This window comes from Nerophis ophidion, linkage group LG01 (assembly GCF_033978795.1).
Source record: "Nerophis ophidion isolate RoL-2023_Sa linkage group LG01, RoL_Noph_v1.0, whole genome shotgun sequence".
Taxonomy (NCBI): domain Eukaryota; kingdom Metazoa; phylum Chordata; class Actinopteri; order Syngnathiformes; family Syngnathidae; genus Nerophis; species Nerophis ophidion.
The window spans coordinates 69472680-69493819 of record NC_084611.1 but is presented as its reverse complement, the minus strand read 5'-3'; the positions used below and the strand labels follow the sequence as shown (position 1 = coordinate 69493819).

The 21140-nt window shown below is 42.4% G+C and overlaps 1 long non-coding RNA gene and 14 other non-coding genes across 15 annotated transcripts in view; 5 read left to right on the top strand and 10 right to left on the bottom strand.

Annotated features, from left to right (window-relative positions):
* Positions 1-21140, bottom strand: part of LOC133538252 (uncharacterized) — a 96531-nt gene that overhangs the window by 8212 nt on the left and 67179 nt on the right. The window lies entirely within an intron of this gene.
* trnan-guu (transfer RNA asparagine (anticodon GUU)) lies at positions 12183-12256 on the bottom strand. The gene has a single exon. It is a non-coding gene; the product is annotated as a tRNA-Asn (tRNA).
* Positions 12471-12541, bottom strand: trnag-gcc (transfer RNA glycine (anticodon GCC)). Its single transcript has one exon. It is a non-coding gene; the product is annotated as a tRNA-Gly (tRNA).
* On the top strand, positions 12759-12831 carry trnav-aac (transfer RNA valine (anticodon AAC)). Its single transcript has one exon. It is a non-coding gene; the product is annotated as a tRNA-Val (tRNA).
* Positions 13876-13949, bottom strand: trnan-guu (transfer RNA asparagine (anticodon GUU)). Its single transcript has one exon. It is a non-coding gene; the product is annotated as a tRNA-Asn (tRNA).
* Positions 14171-14241, bottom strand: trnag-ccc (transfer RNA glycine (anticodon CCC)). Its single transcript has one exon. It is a non-coding gene; the product is annotated as a tRNA-Gly (tRNA).
* Positions 14456-14528, top strand: trnav-aac (transfer RNA valine (anticodon AAC)). The gene has a single exon. It is a non-coding gene; the product is annotated as a tRNA-Val (tRNA).
* Positions 15571-15644, bottom strand: trnan-guu (transfer RNA asparagine (anticodon GUU)). Its single transcript has one exon. It is a non-coding gene; the product is annotated as a tRNA-Asn (tRNA).
* Positions 15864-15934, bottom strand: trnag-gcc (transfer RNA glycine (anticodon GCC)). Its single transcript has one exon. It is a non-coding gene; the product is annotated as a tRNA-Gly (tRNA).
* trnav-aac (transfer RNA valine (anticodon AAC)) lies at positions 16152-16224 on the top strand. The gene has a single exon. It is a non-coding gene; the product is annotated as a tRNA-Val (tRNA).
* Positions 17564-17634, bottom strand: trnag-ccc (transfer RNA glycine (anticodon CCC)). Its single transcript has one exon. It is a non-coding gene; the product is annotated as a tRNA-Gly (tRNA).
* Positions 17852-17924, top strand: trnav-aac (transfer RNA valine (anticodon AAC)). Its single transcript has one exon. It is a non-coding gene; the product is annotated as a tRNA-Val (tRNA).
* trnag-ccc (transfer RNA glycine (anticodon CCC)) lies at positions 19264-19334 on the bottom strand. The gene has a single exon. It is a non-coding gene; the product is annotated as a tRNA-Gly (tRNA).
* On the top strand, positions 19552-19624 carry trnav-aac (transfer RNA valine (anticodon AAC)). The gene has a single exon. It is a non-coding gene; the product is annotated as a tRNA-Val (tRNA).
* On the bottom strand, positions 20964-21034 carry trnag-gcc (transfer RNA glycine (anticodon GCC)). Its single transcript has one exon. It is a non-coding gene; the product is annotated as a tRNA-Gly (tRNA).

Sequence of the window (21140 nt, the reverse complement as noted above, 5' to 3'; positions counted from 1 at the left end):
CTGCCCAGTTTCTTTGAAGGGGAACATTATCACCAAACCTATGCAAGCGTCAATATATACCTTGATGTTGCAGAAAAAAGACCATGTAATTTTTTAACCGATTTCCAAACTCAAAATGGGTGAATTTTGGCAAATTAAAAGCCTTTCTGTTTATCGGTGTTTTAGCGATGACGTCAGAACGTGATGTTACCGAGGTAATACACCCGGCATTTTCATTTTCACATTACAAACACCGGGTCTCAGCTCTGTTATTTTCCGTTTTTTCGACTATTTTTTGGAACCTTGGAGACATCATGCCTCGTCGGTGTGTTGTCAGAGGGTGTAACAACACTAACAGGGAGGGATTCAAGTTGCACCACTGGCAAGAATTCTACCGCCAGACTCCCATTGAATTTGCCAGAGTGTCTGCACATTTTACCGGCGATGCTAAGATAGACATGGCACAGAGATGTATCGATAACCTGCAGATGCATTTGCAACGATTAAGTCAACGAAATCATAAAGGTGAGTTGTGTTGATGTTGTTGACTTATGTGCTATCAGACATATTTGGTCGCAGCATGACTGCCAGCTAATCGATGCTAACATGCTACTCTAATTGATGCTAACATGCTTTTTACGCTAGCTGTATGTACATTTGAAACTAGATACCCACATTTAATGCGAAACAAACACTTACCAATCGACGGATTTAAGTTGCTCCAGTGTCACAAGATGCGAAAGTCCTGATCGTCTGGTCCCCACATTTTACCGGCGATGCTAATAAGGCAGCCATGCTATGGGCCACTTCATTAGGTAGACCCATTTTATGGCCGTATAGCGTCAATAGCTATTCGCTCAATAGCTTCAATTTCTTCTTCAATATCTTCTTCAATTTCATTTTCGCTATCTGCCTCCATACTCCGACCACCTGTTTCAATTCATGCGTAATCTGTTGAATCGCTTAAGCCGCTGAAATCCGAGTCTGAATCCGAGCTAATGTCGTTATATCTTGCTGTGGTAACCGCCATGTTGTTTGTATTGGCAGCCCTGTATGACGTCACAGGGAAATGGACAGTCGCATCGCAAATAGGGAAAATCCATCCAGTCCATCCATTTTCTACCGCTTATTCCCTTTTGGGGTCACGGGGGGCGCTGGCGCCTATCTCAGCTACAATCGGGCGGAAGGCGGGGTACACCCTGGACAAGTCGCCACCTCATCGCAGATAGGGAAAATCAAGAACTTTAAAGCTTTTTTTAGGGATATTCCGGGAGGTGAAAAATTTTGAAAAAAACTTCGAAAAATAAAACAAGCCACTGGGAACTGATTTTTATTGTTTTTAACCCTTTTGAAATTGTGATAATGTTCCCCTTTAAAGCATCTTGAGCAGAGAGATTTCCTTGTTTATTTGCTTCTTTAAGGGTATCGCTCAATAACAGACCTATTTCTCTCTGCTTTTGTGATGTTCTTTATTATGTATATGATGACTGCGTAGGCGTCAGTGACAAAGCTAATGTCCATGTTAGCGTTCCAACACTTCAATAAATTCCTATTACTCTGGTTAACCCAGGTGTCGTTTACCCCTCGCCTATAAACCACCTTATTCTTAGTCTCCAGCCGCCTATAAGCGAGCGCAAAGACTGCTTGTGTCAGAGTTGTCACTGACAGTTTGTTTGTGTTTTAGTTTCTCCTCTGTGTTTAGTATTTCCTGTCCTTAGTTCCAGTGTAGTGCTCTTATTTTGGTACAGCTTCCTGTTTGTCTCCCTGTGTCCTGTTTTCACTCAGCTGCGGCTGATTGGCATCTGGTCACACCTGATGTCAATCAGCCAGCTCCTATTTTACCTGCTTTGTTCCTCCAGTCAGGGCTGGATCATTGTACTGTCATTTGTATTGTATTGTCGTTGCCACATATGACTTGTCGTGCTACCTGTCGTGTTGTTTTGTTACAGCTACTACCTGTCATGCTACATTTTGTCCTGGTCGTCGTAGCGGTAAGTTTTTTCTGTTAGCATTAGTTATTTCTAGTTTTTCTGTTTGCTATCCACTACCTTCCATGCTAAAGTTCCTTTTTGTTTTTATAGCTTCCAGTGCTAGCTCCCTTAGTGTGTTATTCCGCCCACGTGCGTGCTTTTTGTTTGTTCTTGTTTAGTGTGAATTAAATCATGTTTTCATATTCTATGCCTGCCTCCGTCTCTGCATCATGGGGTTCGACAACAAATACCCCTGACAGCCTGGTTGATGCTCACACTGGCAAACAACTCTTCTATGCTACCAAAAGGCTCCTCCCTCTCCTTGGCATCCTTTTCTCTCGACATAATCAACCGCGCAACCTCCTTTGGCATATTTTGTCCCTCATCGTCCAGACAGCTTCACTGTGGCCTGTTTTCTGAAATACAACTACCCCATGTCCTCGTTCCCTTTTTAGCAAAAAACCCATTCTTTGATTTTGCAGATGAAAGTGCGTGCAGATATCGGTTTTGGAAAATTGAAACAGCATTTTGTTTTATTTTTACGACATGACTTTGAATGCCGTTTTGAATGCGTTTGAACTGATGACACAACGTTCAATGTTGTGTAATTGTCTGAGGATAGCTCACAGGTTACATATTTGTCAATAAACTATGCAACTTCTAAGTCGGTGTTTTTATAAATTTGGTGAGCTCCCTCAATCCAAAACAGCACATGAACATGGGGGGACCCACGCTGCTGGAACTCATTTCGATTACTTATCTACAATCTTGCCAACTGGTTGAGACGGGGACATGAGTACTTCCTTCAAAAAACAGTGCCACCTGTAGTCAAACATCCTCGGGGCTGTGACCGGGTTGCGACGCAACAGCTCGCACCTATCGGCCCACTCTGTAACTGTTCTAATGTCCGCCATCCTGTCTCAGGATGCTGGCAAGGAGATTCTGCCAGCGCAAATCAGCAGAAGAAAAGGAGCAGAACCATGTTGGAATCCCCAATTGGCGGACACAAGCCAAAAGGTCTTTCTGAGCCAAAGACCAAAAAGCTGGCGTCCCGCGAACGGGCCAAAGGAAATGAAAACCGTCATCAAACTGTAGAAAAAGCTTCAGAGACTTGTCGTCTTTGACCATGCCCGGGCAATTCCACTGAGAATGCTGACACCCCTTACCTTTACGCATTGCGACCAAAATGCTACATTTCACTTGGTCTATTTCGGACAAATACTGCCTCAAGGATATATATTCCACATTGCGCGCAAAATGGCCATCGGAATGCATTATATGATTATTAAAATAGCGAGACAATGTTAAGCGATGCATGCGGCTGGTGTGGAATGTATTTATACTCGTCAGAAACAGCACAGGGAAACACACCGCCTCATTTCATTTGTCCGAAAGCATTCTAACCGGACTATTACCTTCCGCGGAGGCAAGACTTAAAACATGCTCAAAATACTGATCTATTGCTTCCTGACCAATGGCGACAGGCATAAGAGAAGTGTCCTGAAACATGCAGTGCTGTTGTCTGTCATGTAACATTTCATCTTGTGCCATGTCTTCTGCTACCTCTTCTGCCCCAATTTCCTACTCTACAGCCTCATCCTTACTGGACTGTCCGTCAACAACAACCTGGTCACCCTGACCAGCCTGACCATTCTCTACAACAACCTCTTCTTCCCTACAAAAATCATTTAACCATTCCTTGTTGAACTCAATGTCTTTAATCAAGACATTGGTTCTCTTTAAGTAATCCATAGCCCGTTTGACATGCCACGAGTCAACAAATTGATACTCGTAGTGTCTTTTGTAAGTTAGTTTCCGCTTTAACTCAACTTGAAGCAGAGACGCCTCCGTACTGGACCGTAGCAACCGATTGGTGGTTTGTACAATGTTTGCCGGAACACAAGTAACGGGCCCATGTACACCATTCTGACCACACTTAGGCAACGCCAACACCTTCATAAAAGGGATGCGTAAAGCAAATCCACAACTGACCTCTGGACGCAACAATGAGACAGGGATCAACACACTTATCATATTATGCGGATAATGCTCACTATTACAATTATTTGCAATGCCAACCGTTGCTAAACGTGCTGCATATACTTACCTCTCACAGCACAGCACCTGATATTTGAACAGCAGCCTATGACAAACACTACATGTCCATGTCTAACCTTATCCAAAAAACTATCTATGACAAAACCGGAATCTACAGACCTCTCCAGCCTCTGCTTCCGACTCAGCTGTACACTAGCTATCACTTGCTGCCTATGTTTTAAACTTACACTATACTGCCTTTTGCTGCCTAGTTTAACCCTTTCCCTGTGTTCTAAATTAAATCTATATTTCCCTTCACTGCTTGCTTTAACACTTTCCCTATGTTCTAAATTATCTCTATATGTCCCTACACTGTTTGTTTTAACCCTGTCCCTGTGTTCCAAAATTATCCCTGTAGTTTATTTCATTTGCCACTTTACTCCCGAATTTAACCCTACCCTGTGCTCAATATTATCCCTGTGTTTTCCTACACTGTGTGCTTTAACCCTTTCCCTGTGTTCTAAATCATCTCTTTATTTCCCTGCACTGATTGCTTTAATCCCTTCGCTGTGTTCTAAATCATCTCTATATGTCCCTACACTGTTTGCTTGAACCCTGTCCCTGTGCTCCAAATTATCCCTGTATTTAATTTCACTTGCCACTTTACTCCCGAATTTAACCCTCCCTTATGCTCAATATTAACCCTGCGTTTCCCTACACTCTTTTCTTTAACCCTGTCCCTGTGTTCCAAATTATCCCTGTATTTTATTTCACTCGCCACTTTACCCACAAATTTAACCCTTTCCCTGTGCTCAATATTATCCCTGTATTTCATACACGGCTTGCTTTAACCCCGACCCTGTGTTTTAAAATATCTCTATATGTCCCTACACTGTTTGTTTTAACCCTGTCCCTTTGTTCCAAATTATCCCTGTATTTTATTTCGATTGCCACTTTACTCCCAAATGTAACCCTTCCCTGTGCTCAATATTATCCCAGTGTTTCCCTACACTGTTTGCTTTAACCCTTTCCCTGTAGTCTAAATCATCTCTGTATTCCCCTGCACTGCTTGCTTTTACTCTTTCCATGAGTTCTAAATTATCTCTATATGTCCCTACACTGTTTTAACCCTGACCCTGTGTTATAAATTATCTCTATATGTCCCTACACTGTTTGTTTTAACCCTGTCCCTGTGTTCCAAATTATCCCTGTATTTTATTTCACACACCACTTTACTCCCGAATTTAACCCTTCCTTATGCTCAATATTATCCCTGCATTTCCCTACACTCTTTTCTTTAACCCTGTCTCTGTGTTCCAAATTATCCCTGTATTTTATTTCACTCGCAACTTTACTCACGAATTTAACCCTTTCCCTGTGCTCAATATTATCCCTGTATTTCATACACTGCTTGCTTTAACCCTGAGATCCAAATTATCCCCGTACTTCCCTACACTGCTTGCTTTCACCCTTTCCCTGTGCTCAAAACTATATCCGTATTGCTTTCCCTGAAGTTCAAGTCCTTACTATACATTTTCCTATAAAGCAGGGCACGTCTCTCTCGATGTCTAACATTTAAAGTTAAAGGACCAATGATTGTCACACAATTTGCGAAATTTGTTCTCTGCATTTGATCCATCCCCTTGTTCACCCCCTGGGATTTAATGTATCCTGCAGTCTTTTATTACGCTTTAAATACTTTGTTGCACTAGAATCCCTCCTTATTGTACTTTGCTCTACAACCTCTATAAAATTTTTACCTGAATCTAGACAATCTATCCCAACTACTGCCTGCCCCGCTCCATCTTTCACTGAAGACCTATTGCAACAGCCTATATCCCTGCCTAATTTTCAATAACCATGACAGTTTTGCATTCCAGGCTTTGAAACACAAAAAACGTACTCAAAATGCTGGCAACCGACATTCTGCAAGTAAATGCAGTCCGCTGACAAACATTTACTGCTGCAACTATACTTTAGACAACGACCATCATCAAATGTAAAAATGTCAATGCCTAAACTATTTTCTCGCTAAGGCAGTGAACACCTAAGTAGGAACCTCTCTATGCACCAAACCACCAACATTCATAAAATCTACCTTTAATCGACTACACAACGCTCTACAAACATCATCACCGAGGGGACGGAAAAACTGTTTCTCACTCTTTGATGCAGTGATGAACACTACATCGGAGTTGACTATAACGCTATCAAAATGCTTTAAATATTTTGACATGCGTTCACTGGAAAAAAAAGTCTTACGCTTTTTGCCATCAGTGGCAACAAATTCTGCTGTTGAGCCACTGCTAACTTCACTTAAAAAAGTGAGAAGAGAAGCGCCAGACAGTGCTTCATCACCAGCCCCACTCTGACAAACAGATGGGGCTGCAAAAATGATTTCAAGGTCACTAAATCCTGGTGCCGGAGCAGTGCTCATCTCTATTAAGCCACCCTCCACAGAAACACCGGATTGTGCGTGGCTCACAGCTTGACCTGCATCACTCTCAAACAAGGAGGTGGTGACACAAACATAATTGATGTCACTAAGCTCAGGTGCTGCAGCAGTGTTCATCTCAAAGATGCAACCCTCTACAGAAGCTCCAGACAATGCTGGACTTGCACCTACACTAACCCCAACGGCACACAGCTCAAAAGGCTTCGGCCCTGGACTGAGAGCGTCAGCCAAACAACAGATGTAGTGATGCACGTCATCTAAACAGGAAAAGTGCAGTATTACACTGGCCACAGCTACTATGTGAGTGACTGTCGACCACAGCGAGCTGTCCATCCTCACAGATGATGGCAGATGTAGACGTTACCAGTGTCAGCAGACACCTGCTGTACTGCCTGAAAATTCCATCTAATCCATTACGCAGTCACAAAGGGATTGTTTTCCTGCTCAACACCCACATCACCTGATACTGGGTGTTGACTAAAATGGAAACTAAACAACTGCTCATCAATAACTACATGACTAGGTAGATCCGGCACAGAAAAATAATGTGACGGATGGCTAAAAATACCCAGGTTGCGCATAATACTGTAACATTTGTCGCCGGAATACAGGATGCGATCGAGATCCTGGGTCTCCCCCGAAAACACACTTTTCACCACATGATTTTCTATACTACTTGATGCAATGGCCATACATTGCATCCCTCCGTAACTAGACCTGCTATCCCCCTGGTGAAAAGATTCGCGCACAACCTTAGCTAACGTAATTCCCCAACGATCCCTCTTGACCATTGCCACACGACCGCAGACGGACTGAGGTTCACTAACACTACCACTATCACTAGGTAGAAAAACAGAAGCAACCTTATCTTTGAAGACCTGCAGCGGCACCTGGGCTTCCTCCTGGACAGCAGGCTCCTCCCTGATGACCCCTGGTTCCCCACGGACCGCTGGCACCTGAAATTGTACATATGGTGCATCTTGACACTAAGCCTACGTTCACACAACCAGTGATGAGTGCAACTCAGGACTGATGGCCGTGATTGGACGATGGGAACTAAAGATCCCGGGAGACTTGGCGGGAAGAATGTCATTGAACATAAATAACATTGTAGCATTATGGAACGAATGCGGAGAATCCACCCAACATGAAATCATATGAGCTAAACGCCCACTGGGCTGCCGCATCGTCAATGATCACCGGCTGTGTGACTGCAAAATAAGGGGAAAAATGGGGTCACCAACCTGCCCCCTCCGTCCGGCGCGCCTGATGGCTACACGTCTCCGACGACACCTCTCAGGACAAACCTATTGAAATGAAAAGACACACTTATAGAGACTGTCTACTTAAGTCATACTTTATCAGATATTTTACAATCGTGTATCACATACTCACAAAAATTTCCCAACATTTGATTAACAACTATTGGTAATAATGGTAATAACAATTTTAAAGTGGCTTGGGCATTTTATTGGGAAGCCTTGTTGTTGAGGTGTTCAGGACATGTACCACCGGTATGAGACCATGAAGAAGACCTACGACACGCTGAAGAGACTATGTCTCTCACCAGACCTGGGAGCGCCTCGGGATCCCCCGGGAAGAGCTGGTGGAAGTGGCTGAGGAGAGGGAAGTCTGGACTTCCCTGATTGGGCTACTGCCCCCGCGACCCAAGCCCGGATAAGCGGTAGAAGATGGATGGATGGATGAATTATTAAACAGAGAAAAAGTTGTATACACATGTATTGTACATCAGTCTCTTAGATTAGTTTATAAACCCGTTCATCAACATTTAATCAGAAGGGTTCAATCTCTCTCCTGTGCTTATTTGAAGCCGACACGACAAACGGCCTCAGAGGAAATGTTTGACAAAAGGCAAGTTAAAGGGGGAATTGGAACATTCTTGTTGATTTTTGCTGGGGATTGTCAGTGGATGACATATAGGTCTAACTGAGACCTACATAAAGGTTTTTGTTTTATGTGTCTACGACATTCCTACTGGGAGTTAGAGGCAGTTTTGTCTGTGTTTTCTTCCTAGGGGGTGCTAGAGCGCAATTTTGAGTTTTGGGGTTTGGTTTTTTGATTAAATCGCAATTATCGCCAGTCCTGATGTCTAATTTGATGAGTTTTGAAGCATGTTAAGGATGTAAAATTAGAGATCAAAGAGGCGGCCGTATTATAATAAAGAATAATAATTGAAAAATGCTAGATATTCAGTAGGGTCCTCTGTCCCTTTGGGACATCGGTCCCTAATACAACAAAACGCTACAAATTCAATAGGGTCCTCTGTCCCTTTGGGACATCGGTCCCTAAAAACATTGTAGTAAACATCAAACTCTGTGGATCCATTGAGATTTCAGTCAAAATGAATAGCATTTAGTCTTGCATTCATGTGGTTTGAAAACAAACTGAGAAAGTTTGTACAGAAAAAACATCAAGACACTGACAGGATTTGAGCCAAACATCTCCCGTTCAACAAACAGGCACATTGACTGACAGCTACAGCGCCTGGAAAATCATGGATTTCAACTCGATGCCTATAACCCTATACTCAATTGATAGCCAATTTGAAGCGATAGCATTGATTATCAGTCATTTACATTAGTTTAAACGAGCATGGCTGAAAGTTATGTTGCAAACGTGGCACATGTTTTAACTAGAAATCTTGTGCAAATTTAGAGAAGGACATGGGCTGTACAAGAAAACCCCCAACCCGGGTGCTCGTGTCAAAATCTCGTCCCTAGGTGGGCTAAAAACAACCCTCTCAGAAACAGCCGAACGCGCTGACTGTTTATGCCACAGACACAGACTTCTACAATTGATTCATTACTCCCCGAAACATTATAAAATCTCATGTTACAATGGCCCGATGTCATTGTTTTTGAATGGGAGTAATTTGGAGTACACTGCTTCATCCTTTGGTGAGTCCAATATGCCTTTTGACTGGAATGCCTGTGTTTAGCAGTTGTCACAAACATTGCTTTTGTCCCTTATGAATATTATTTAAAATGTAATAAAAGCAACTGAGATCATTAGCCAGGAATCGGACCCGGGTCTCCCTTATGGCAAGAGAGAATTCTACCACTGAACCACCAAAGCCTGTGGAGCAGACAGTATTCATGAACTTGGTTAGGATGAAGAGCGTTTGAAATGCGGGCTGCGACGGACAAAAAAATGCTACGAAGTGGAACACATTCTACGTGTACAAGGGATATAACAAAATCCACAAAAGGCAAGAAATGCAATGCAGCTAATAACAGCAATAAGACTAGCAAGCACCACGTTCTCCATCGGCCGAAAATCAATTTGTGAGTCTTGATAAAGGTCTGAGACTTGCAGTAGTTTCCATGGTGTAGTGGTTATCACATTCGCTGAACACGCGAAACGTCCCCTAATCGAAACAGGGTGGAAATAGGTTATAGTTTTTTTTTTTTTACTTCACTTCTTACCTCTATAAATAAACAAGGATATAAATAATAGCAAGGTCCTGTGTTTCATCATGAAGTAGTTTGCAACATAACTGATCAGCTCATGTTCAGCTGAGCACACACAACATCAAATTTAGAGGGTTCTCATATAGGCAGACCTCAGGATTCAACATCATGAATGCTGGGTTCCATGAAAATGTCACGCACAAACCAGTGAAATCGTCATTCATTCAACTCACTTTAATCTACGGGCGTTGAATGGATTGCAACTGTACTATTTAGATTGATTTATAAGATGTTTAAACTCTCAGCTTAGCAAGAATCATAAATGTAATTCCCAAAGAATTAGAGAAGACAGCTGTAGTCAGAATGGGTGTTGACCTTGCTTTCAATATAAGAGTCAGTTAAGAATTCACCTGAAACCTAAATCATAGCAGAAGATTGTTCCGATCCATCGACCTCTGGGTTACGGGACCGGGAAATGGAAGAAAGAGTCCAGGCCTTTTATCTTTAAGAAGCTTTATTGGTTTTCACAGTCAATGCACTTCACCTTTTTTCTTGTCGAATTGGTAATTTCTTCCTTTGTTTTCTATTTTCCTTGTATTGATTTTGTTTTCGTTTTTGTAAAACTGTATAAAGAGACATAAAATACATGTCAAATGAAGACTACTAAGTAACATGTCCGTACATTTTCACACATACACACACAGGCCATACAATAGCATGTAAACAGTGTTCATAAACGTATGTAAATAGTCCGAACATTCAAAGCCACACATGAATAAGATTTATATATGGAATGCTTGTAAACAACACAGGATAATTTACATTATACACTGAGGAGAGACACAAAGATTGCACCCTCCTTTAGAGGAGTAAGCTAGCAAGCAAAGAAGTTAAATGCTAAGTAGCAACAAGCTAAAACATAAGAACAAGCTATCGTCACACAGTACTATTTTTACATTTACACGCACACACAACGTGTTCATGTTACTCATAAAACAGACACAAGACTTACAGACAATGTTTCTAAGGCACTTTGTGGGAAGAGACAACAAACTTTGAGCGCAGAAACACATAAATATGTCTCGTGTGTGAACAAGTGAGCGTCGGACTGTCATGCGCAGACTACCGGAAACCAGAGGAAGGAGCAACTCTCCTTCAAAATAAAGGTCCCTTCCTAATACCAAATAATGTTACATCACACATTCTACGTATTCAAGGGATATAACAACATCCACAAAAGGCAAGAAATCCAATGCAGCAAATAACAGCAATAAGACTAGCGAGCACCATGTTCTCCATCGGCCGAATATCAATTTGTAAGCCTTGATAAAGGTCCCAAATTTTATCATGAAGTAGTTTGCAACATACCTGATCAGCTCATGTTCAGCTGAGCACACACAACACCAAATTTAGAGGGTTCTCATATAGGCAGACCTCAGGCTTCAACATCATGAATGCTGGGTTCCATAAGAATGTCATGCACAAACCAGTGAAATCTGTCATTCATTCAAGTCACTGTAATCTCCGGGCGTTGGATGGATTGTAACTGTACTGTTGAGATTGACTTATAAGATGTTTAAACTCTCACCTTAGCAGGAATCATAAATGTAATTCCCAAAGAGTTAGAGAAGACACCTGTGGGTTGAATGGGTGTTGGCCTTTGTTTCAATACAAGAATCAGTCAAAGATTCACCTGAAACCTAAACCTTAGCAGAGGATGGTTTCGATCCATCGACCTCTGGGTTATGGGCCCAGCACGCTCCGCTGCGCCACTCTGCGGTCTTAAACCTAATAGGGCTTACTCTGGTTAGTATCCAGACAAACTACTAGTAAAGTGATTTGGAACCCAACTGAAGTCGTGTTTATTTCTGAGTGCTGGTTTTGTCCACATTTAAAATGGCATTTCTTATTAAGAAATTGTAGTCAACATCAAACTCTGTGGATCCATTGGGATTTCATTCAAAACGAATAGAAATTAGGCCCACATTCACGTGGCTTAGGAAAAAACTGAGAAAGTGATACAGAAAAAACACCAAGACACTGACAGGATTTCGGCCAAACATCTCCCGTTTAACAAACAGGCATCTTGACTGACAGCTACAGCGCCTGGAACATCATGGATTTCAACTTGATGCCTATAACCCTATACTCAACGGATAGCCAATTTGAGGGGAGAGCATTGATTATCACTATTTTAAACAAGCACGGTTGCAAACGTGGCACACGTTTTATCTCAAAACAATTGTTCCCATTTAGAGAAGCACACGGGTTGTACAAGAAAACCCTCAAACTGTGCTCGTGGCAAAGTGTCGTCCCTGGGTGGGCTTGAACCACCATCCTCTCAGTTAACAGCCGAGCGCGCTGACCAATTGCGCCACGGAGACTGACTTCTAAACTTGATTCATTACTCCCCCAATTATTAGAAAATCTCTTGTTACGATGGCCGAATGTCATTGTCTTTGGATGGGAGTAACTTGGAGTACTCCACTTCAGTGAATCCAATATGCCTTCTGAGTGGAATGCCTGTGTCTAGCGGTTGTCACAAACATTGCTTTTGTCCCTTATGAATATTATTTAAAATCTAAATAAAGCAACAGATGCATTGGCTGGGAATCGGACCCGGGTCTCCCGCATGGCAAGCGAGAATTCTTCCACTGAACCACCAATGCCTGCATAACAATGTTTGTTCATGAACTCGGTTAAGAGGAAGAGCGTTTGAAATGCTACGAAGTGGAACACATTCTACGTGCACAAGGGATATAACAACATCCACAAAAGGCAAGAAATGCAATGCAGCTACTAACAGCAATGAGACTTGCGAGCCACATGTTTTCCATCGGCCGAATATCAACTTGTGAGTCTTGACAAAAGTGAGTTCTTGCAGCAGTTTCCATGGTGTAGTGGTTATCACATTCGCCTAACACGCGAAAGGTCCCCTGTTCGAAACAGGGTGGAAACAAGCCTTTTTTTGACTTTACTTCTTACCTTTATACATAAACCGGGAAATAAATAATAGCAAGGTCCTGTGTGTTTATCATGAAGTAGTTTGCAACATACCTGATCAGCTCATGTTCAGCTGAGCACACACAACACCAAATTTAGAGGGTTCTCATATAGGCAGACCTCAGGCTTCAACATCATGAATGCTGGGTTCCATGGAAATGTCATGCACAAACCAGTGACATCTGTCATTCATTCAAGTCACCATATTCTCCGGGCGTTGGATGGATTGTAAATGTACTGTTGAGTTTGACTTATAAGATGTTTTAACTCTCACCTTAGCAGGAATCATAAATGTAATTCCCAAAGAGTTAGAGAAGACAGCTGTGGGCTGAATGGGTGTTGGCCTTTGTTTCAATACAAGAATCAGTCAAATATTCACCTGAAACCTAAACCTTAGCAGAGGATGGTTTCGATCCATTGACCTCTGGGTTATGGGCCCAGCACGCTCCCGCTGCGCCACTCTGCTGTCTTAAACCTAATAGGGCTTACTCTGGTTAGTATCCAGACAAACTACTAGTAACAAAGTGATTTGGAACCCAACTGAAGTCGTGTTTATTTCTGAGTGCTGGTTTTGTCCACATTTAAAATGGCATTTCTTATTAAGAAATTGTAGTAAACATCAAACTCTGTGGATCCATTGGGATTTCATTCAAAACGAATAGAAGTTAGGCCCACATTCACGTGGTTTAGGAAAAAACTGAGAAAGTGATACAGAAAAAACACCAAGACACTGACAGGATTTCAGCCAAACATCTCCCGTTTAACAAACAGGCATCTTGACTGACAGCTACAGCGCCTGGAACATCATGGATTTCAACTTGATGCCTATAACCCTATACTCAACGTATAGCCAATTTGAGCGGAGAGCATTGATTATCACTATTTTAAACAAGCACGGTTGCAAACGTGGCACACGTTTTATCTGAAAACAATTGTGCCAATTTAGAGAAGCATACGGGTTGTACAAGAAAACCCTCAAAATGTGCTCGTGGCAAAGTGTCGTCCCTGGGTGGGCTTGAACCCCCATCGTCTCAGTTAACAGCTGAGCGTGCTGACCAATTGCGCCACAGAGACTGACTTCTAAACTTGATTCATTACTCCCCCAATTATTAGAAAATCTCTTGTTACGATGGCCCAATGTCATTGTCTTTGGATGGGAGTAACTTGGAGTACTCCACTTCAGTCTCCGGTGAGTCCAATATGCCTTCTGAGTGGAATGCCTGTGTCTTGCGGTTGTCACAAACATCGCTTTTGTCCCTTATGAATATTATTTAAAATCTAAAAAAAGCAACAGATGCATTGGCCGGGAATCGGACCCGGGTCTCCCGCATGGGAAGCGAGAATTCTACCACTGATCCACCAACGCCTGCATAACAATGTTGGTTCATGAACTCGGTCAAGAGGAAGAGCGTTTGAAATGCTACGACGTGGAACACATTCTACGTGCACAAGGGATATAACATCCACAAAAGGCAAGAAATGCAATGCAGCTACTAACAGCAATGAGACTTGCGAGCCACATGTTTTCCATTAGCCAAGTATCAACGTGTAAGTCTTGACAAAAGTGAGTTCTTGCAGCAGTTTCCATGGTGTAGTGGTTATCACATTCGCCTAACACGCGAAAGGTCCCCTGTTCGAAACAGGGTGGAAACAAGCCTTTTTTTGACTTTACTTCTTACCTTTATACATAAACCGGGAAATAAATAATAGCAAGGTCCTGTGTTTTTATCATGAAGTAGTTTGCAACATACCTGATCAGCTCATGTTCAGCTGAGCACACACAACACCAAATTTAGAGGGTTCTCATATAGGCAGACCTCAGGCTTCAACATCATGAATGCTGGGTTCCATAAGAATGTCATGCACAAACCAGTGAAATCTGTCATTCATTCAAGTCACTGTATTCTCCGGGCGTTGGATGGATTGTAACTGTACTGTTGAGATTGACTTATAAGATGTTTAAACTCTCACCTTAGCAGGAATCATAAATGTAATTCCCAAAGAGTTAGAGAAGACAGCTGTGGGCTGAATGGGTGTTGGCCTTTGTTTCAATACACGAATCAGTCAAAGATTCACCTGAAACCTAAACCTTAACAGAGGATGGTTTCGATCCATCGACCTCTGGGTTATGGGCCCAGCACGTTCCCGCTGCGCCACTCTGCTGTCTTAAGCCTATAAGGGCTTACTCTGGTTAGTATCCAGACAAACTACTAGTAACAAAGTGATTTGGAACCCAACTGAAGTCGTGTTTATTTCTGAGTACTGGTTTTGTCCACATTTAAAATGGCATTTCTTATTAAGAAATTGTAGTAAACATCAAACTGTGGATCCATTGGGATTTCATTCAAAACGAATAGAATTTAGGCCCACATTCACGTGGTTTAGAAAAAAACTGAGAAAGTGATACAGAAAAAACACCAAGACACTGACAGGATTTCAGCCAAACATCTCCCGTTTAACAAACAGGCATCTTGACTGACAGCTACAGCGCCTGGAACATCATGGATTTCAACTTGATGCCTATAACCCTATACTCAACGTATAGCCAATTTGAGGGGAGAGCATTGATTATCAGTATTTTAAACAAGCACGGTTGCAAACGTGGCACACGTTTTATCTCAAAACAATTGTGCCAATTTAGAGAAGCACACGGGTTGTACAAGAAAACCCTCAAACTGTGCTCGTGGAAAAGTGTCATCCCTGGGTGGGCTTGAACCACCATCCTCTCAGTTAACAGCCGAGCGCGCTGACCAATTGCGCCACAGAGACTGACTTCTAAACTTGATTCATTACTCCCCCAATTATTAGAAAATCTCTTGTTACGATGGCCCAATGTCATTGTCTTTGGATGGGAGTAACTTAGAGTACTCCACTTCAGTCTTCTGTGAGTCCAATATGCCTTCTGAGTGGAATGCCTGTCTTGCGGTTGTCACAAACATTGCTTTTGTCCCTTATGAATGTTATTTAAAATCTAAATAAAGCAACAGATGCATTGGCCGGGAATCGGACCCGGGTCTCCCGCATGGCAAGCGAGAATTCTTCCACTGAACCACCAATGCCTGCATAACAACATTTGTTCATGAACTCGGTTAGGAGGAAGAGCGTTTGAAATGCTACGAAGTGGAACACATTCTACGTGCACAAGGGATATAACAACATCCACAAAAGGCAAGAAATGCAATGCAGTTAATAACAGCAATGAGACTTGCGAGCAACATGATTTCCATCGGCCGAATATCAACTTGTGAGTCTTGACAAAGGTATATTCTTGCAGCAGTTTCCAAGGTGTAGTGGTTATCACATTCGCCTAACACGCGAAAGGTCCCCTGTTCGAAACAGGGTGGAAACAAACCTTTTTTTGACTTTACTTCTAACCTTTATACATAAACCGGGAAATAAATAATAGCAAGGTCTTGTGTTTCTATCATGAAGTAGTTTGCAACATACCTGATCAGCTCATGTTCAGCTGAGCACACACAACACCAAATTTAGAGGGTTCTCATATAGGCAGACCTCAGGCTTCAACATCATGAATGCTGGGTTCCATGGAAATGTCATGCACAAAACAGTGAAATCTGTCATTCATTCAAGTCACTGTATTCTCCGGGCGTTGGATGGATTGTAACTGTACTGTTGAGATTGACTTATAAGATGTTTAAACTCTCACCTTAGCAGGAATCATAAATGTAATTCCCAAAGAGTTAGAGAAGACAGCTATGGGCTGAATGGGTGTTGGCCTTTAATTCAATACACGAATAATTCAAAGATTCACCTGAAACCTAAACCTTAGCAGAGGATGGTTTCGATCCATCGACCTCTGGGTTATGGGCCCAGCACGCTCCCGCTGCGCCACTCTGCTGTCTTAAGCCTAAAAGGGCTTACTCTGGTTAGTATCCAGACAAACTACTAGTAACAAAGTGATTTGGAACCCAACTGAAGTCGTGTTTATTTCTGAGTGCTGGTTTTGTCCACATTTAAAATGGCATTTCTTATTAAGAAATTGTAGTCAACATCAAACTCTGTGGATCCATTGGGATTTCATTCAAAACGAATAGAAGTTAGGCCCACATTCATGTGGTTTGAGAACAAACTGAGAAAGTGATACCGAAAAAACACCAAGACACTGACAGGATTTCAGCCAAACATCTCCCGTTTAACAAACAGGCATCTTGACTGACAGCTACAGCGCCTGGAACATCATGGATTTCAACGTGATGCCTATAACCCTATACTCAACGTATAGCCAATTTGAGGGGAGAGCATTGATTATCACTATTATAAACAAGCACGGTTGCAAACGTGGCACACGTTTTATCTCAAAACAATTGTCCCAATTTAGAGAAGCACACGGGTTGTACAAGAAACCCCTCAAACTGTGCTCGTGGCAAAGTGTCGTCACTGGGTGGGCTTGAACCCCCATCCTCTCAGTTAACAGCTGAGCGCGCTGACCAATTGCACCACAGAGACTGACTTCTAAACTTGATTCATTACTCCCCCAATTTTTAGAAAATCTCTTGTTACGATGGCCCAATGTCATCGTCTTTGGATGGGAGTAACTTGGAGTACTCCACTTCAGTCTTTGGTGAGTCCAATATGCCTTCTGAGTGGAATTCCTGTGTCTTGCGGTTGTCACAAAAATCGCTTTTGTCCCTTATGAATATTATTTAAAATCTAAAAAAAGCAACAGATGCATTGGCCGGGAATCGGACCCGGGTCTCCCGCATGGGAAGCGAGAATTCTGCCACTGAACCACCAATGCCTGCATCACAATGTTGGTTCATGAACTCAGTTAAGAGGAAGAGCGTTTGAAATGCTACGAAGTGGAACACATTCTACGTGTACAAGGGATATAACAACATCCACAAAAGGCAAGAAATGAAATGCAGCTACTAACAGCAATGAGACTTGCGAGCCACATGTTTTCCATCGGCCGAATATCAACTTGTAAGTCTTGACAAAGGTGAGTTCTTGCAGCAGTTTCCATGGTGTAGTGGTTATCACATTCGCCTAACACGCGAAAGGTCCCCTGTTCGAAACAGGGTGGAAACAAGCCTTTTTTTGACTTTACTTCTTACCTTTATACATAAACCGGGAAATAAATAATAGCAAGGTCCTGTGTTTTTATCATGAAGTAGTTTGCAACATACCTGATCAGCTCATGTTCAGCTGAGCACACACAACACCAAAATTAGAGGGTTCTCATATAGGCAGACCTCAGGCTTCAACATCATGAATGCTGGGTTCCATGAGAATGTCATGCACAAACCAGTTAAATCTGTCATTCATTCAAGTCACTGTATTCTCCGCGCGTTGGATGGATTGTAACTGTACTGTTGAGATTGACTTATAAGATGTTTAAACTCTCACCTTAGCAGGAATCATAAATATAATTCCCAAAGAGTTAGAGAAGACAGCTGTGGGCTGAATGGGTGTTGGCCTTTGTTTCAATACAAGAATCAGTCAAAGATTCACCTGAAACCTAAACCTTAGCAGAGGATGGTTTCGATCCATCGACCTCTGGGTTATGGGCCCAGCACGCTCCCGCTGCACCACTCTGCTGTCTTAAGCCTAAAAGGGCTTACTCTGGTTAGTATCCAGACAAACTACTAGAAACAAAGTGATTTGGAACCCAACTGAAGTCGTGTTTATTTCTGAGTGCTGGTTTTGTCCACATTTAAAATGGCATTTCTTATTAAGAAATTGTAGTCAACATCAAACTCTGTGGATCCATTGGGATTTCATTCAAAACGAATAGAAGTTAGGCCCACATTCACGTGGTTTGAGAACAAACTGAGAAAGTGATACAGAAAAAACACCAAGACACTGACAGGATTTCAGCCAAACATCTAACGTTTAACAAACAGGCATCTTGACTGACAGCTACAGCGCCTAGAACATCATGGATTTCAACTTGATGCCTATAACCCTATACTCAACGGATAGCCAATTTGAGGGGAAAGCATTGATTATCACTATTTTAAACAAGCACGGTTGCAAACGTGGCACACGTTTTATCTCGAAACTATTGTGCCAATTTAGAGTAGGACACAGGCTGTACAAGAAAACCCTCAAATTGTGCTCGTGGTAAAGCATCGTCCCTGGGTGGGCTTGAACAACTATCCTCTCAGTTAACAGCTGAGCGCGCTGACCAATTGCGCCGCAGAGACTGACTTTTAAATTTGATTCATTACTCCCCCAATTATTAGAAAACCTCTTGTTACGATGGCCCAATGTCTTTGTCTTTGGATGGGAGTAACTTGGAGTACTCCACTTCAGTCTTCGGTGAGTCCAATATGCCTTCTGAGTGGAATGCCTGTGTCTTGCGGTTGTCACAAAAATCGCTTTTGTCCCTTATGAATATTATTTAAAATCTAAAAAAAGCAACAGATGCATTGGCCGGGAATCGGACCCGGGTCTCCCGCATGGGAAGCGAGACTTCTACCACTGAACCACCAATGTCTGCATAACAATGTTGGTTCATGAACTCGGTTAAGAGGAAGAGCGTTTGAAATGCTACGAAGTGGAACACATTCTACGTGTACAAGGGATATAACAACATCCACAAAAGGCAAGAAATGAAATGCAGCTACTAACAGCAATGAGACTTGCGAGCCACATGTTTTCCATCGGCCGAATATCAACTTGTAAGTCTTGACAAAGGTGAGTTCTTGCAGCAGTTTCCATGGTGTAGTGGTTATCACATTCGCCTAACACGCGAAAGGTCCCCTGTTCGAAACAGGGTGGAAACAAGCCTTTTTTTGACTTTACTTCTTACCTTTATACATAAACCGGCAAATAAATAATAGCAAGGTCCTGTGTTTTTATCATGAAGTAGTTTGCAACATACCTGATCAGCTCATGTTCAGCTGAGCACACACAACACCAAATTTAGAGGGTTCTCATATAGGCAGACCTCAGGCTTCAACATCATGAATGCTGGGTTCCATGGAAATGTCATGCACAAACCAGTGAAATCTGTCATTCATTCAAGTCACTGTATTCTCCGGGCGTTGGATGGATTGTAACTGTACTGTTGAGATTGACTTATAAGATGTTTAAACTCTCACCTTAGCAGGAATCATAAATGTAATTCCCAAAGAGTTAGAGAAGACAGCTGTGAGCTGAATGGGTGTTGGCCTTTGTTTCAATACACGAATCAGTCAACGATTCACCTGAAACCTAAACCTTAGCAGAGGATGGTTCCGATCCATCGACCTCTGGGTTACGGGTACAGCACGCTCCCGCTGCGCCACTCTGCTGTCTTAAGCCTAAAAGGGCTTACTCTGGTTAGTATCCAGACAAACTACTAGTAACAAAGTGATTTGGAACCCAACTGAAGTCGTGTTTATTTCTGAGTGCTGGTTTTGTCCACATTTAAAATGGCATTTCTTATTAAGAAATTGTAGTCAACATCAAACTCTGTGGATCCATTGGGATTTCATTCAAAACGAATAGAAGTTAGGCCCACATTCACGTGGTTTGAAAACAAACTGAGAAAGTGATACAGAAAAAACACCAAGACACTGACAGGATTTCAGCCAAACATCTCCCGTTTAACAAACAGGCATTTTGACTGACAGCTACAGCGCCTGGAACATCATGGATTTCAACTTGATGCCTATAACCCTATACTCAAAGGATAGCCAATTTGAGGGGAGAGCATTGATTATCACTATTTTAAACAAGCACGGTTGCAAACGTGGCACACGTTTTATCTCGAAACTATCATGCCAATTTAGAGAAGGACACGGGCTGTACAAGAAAACCCTCAAAATGTGGTCGTGGCAAAGCATCATCCCTGGGTGGGCTTGAACAACTATCCTCTCAGTTAACAGCCGAGCGCGCTGACCAATTGCGCCGCAGAGACTGACTTTCAAATTTGATTCATTACTCCCCCAATTATTAGAAAATCTCTTCTTACGATGGCCCAATGTCATTGTCTTTGGATGGGAGTAACTTGGAGTACTCTGCTTCAGTCTTCGGTGAGTCCAATATGCCTTCTGAGTGCAATGCCTGTGTCTTGCGGTTGTCACAAACATTGCTTTCGTCCCTTGTGAATATTATTTAAAATCTAAAAAAAGCAACAGATGCATTGGCCGGGAATCGGACCCGGGTCTTTCGCATGGCAAGCGAGAATTCTTCCACTGAACCACCAATGCCTGCATAACAACTTTTGTTCATGAACTCAGTTAAGAGGAAGAGCGTTTGAAATGCTACGAAGTGGAACACATTCTACGTGCACAAGGGATATAACAACATCCACAA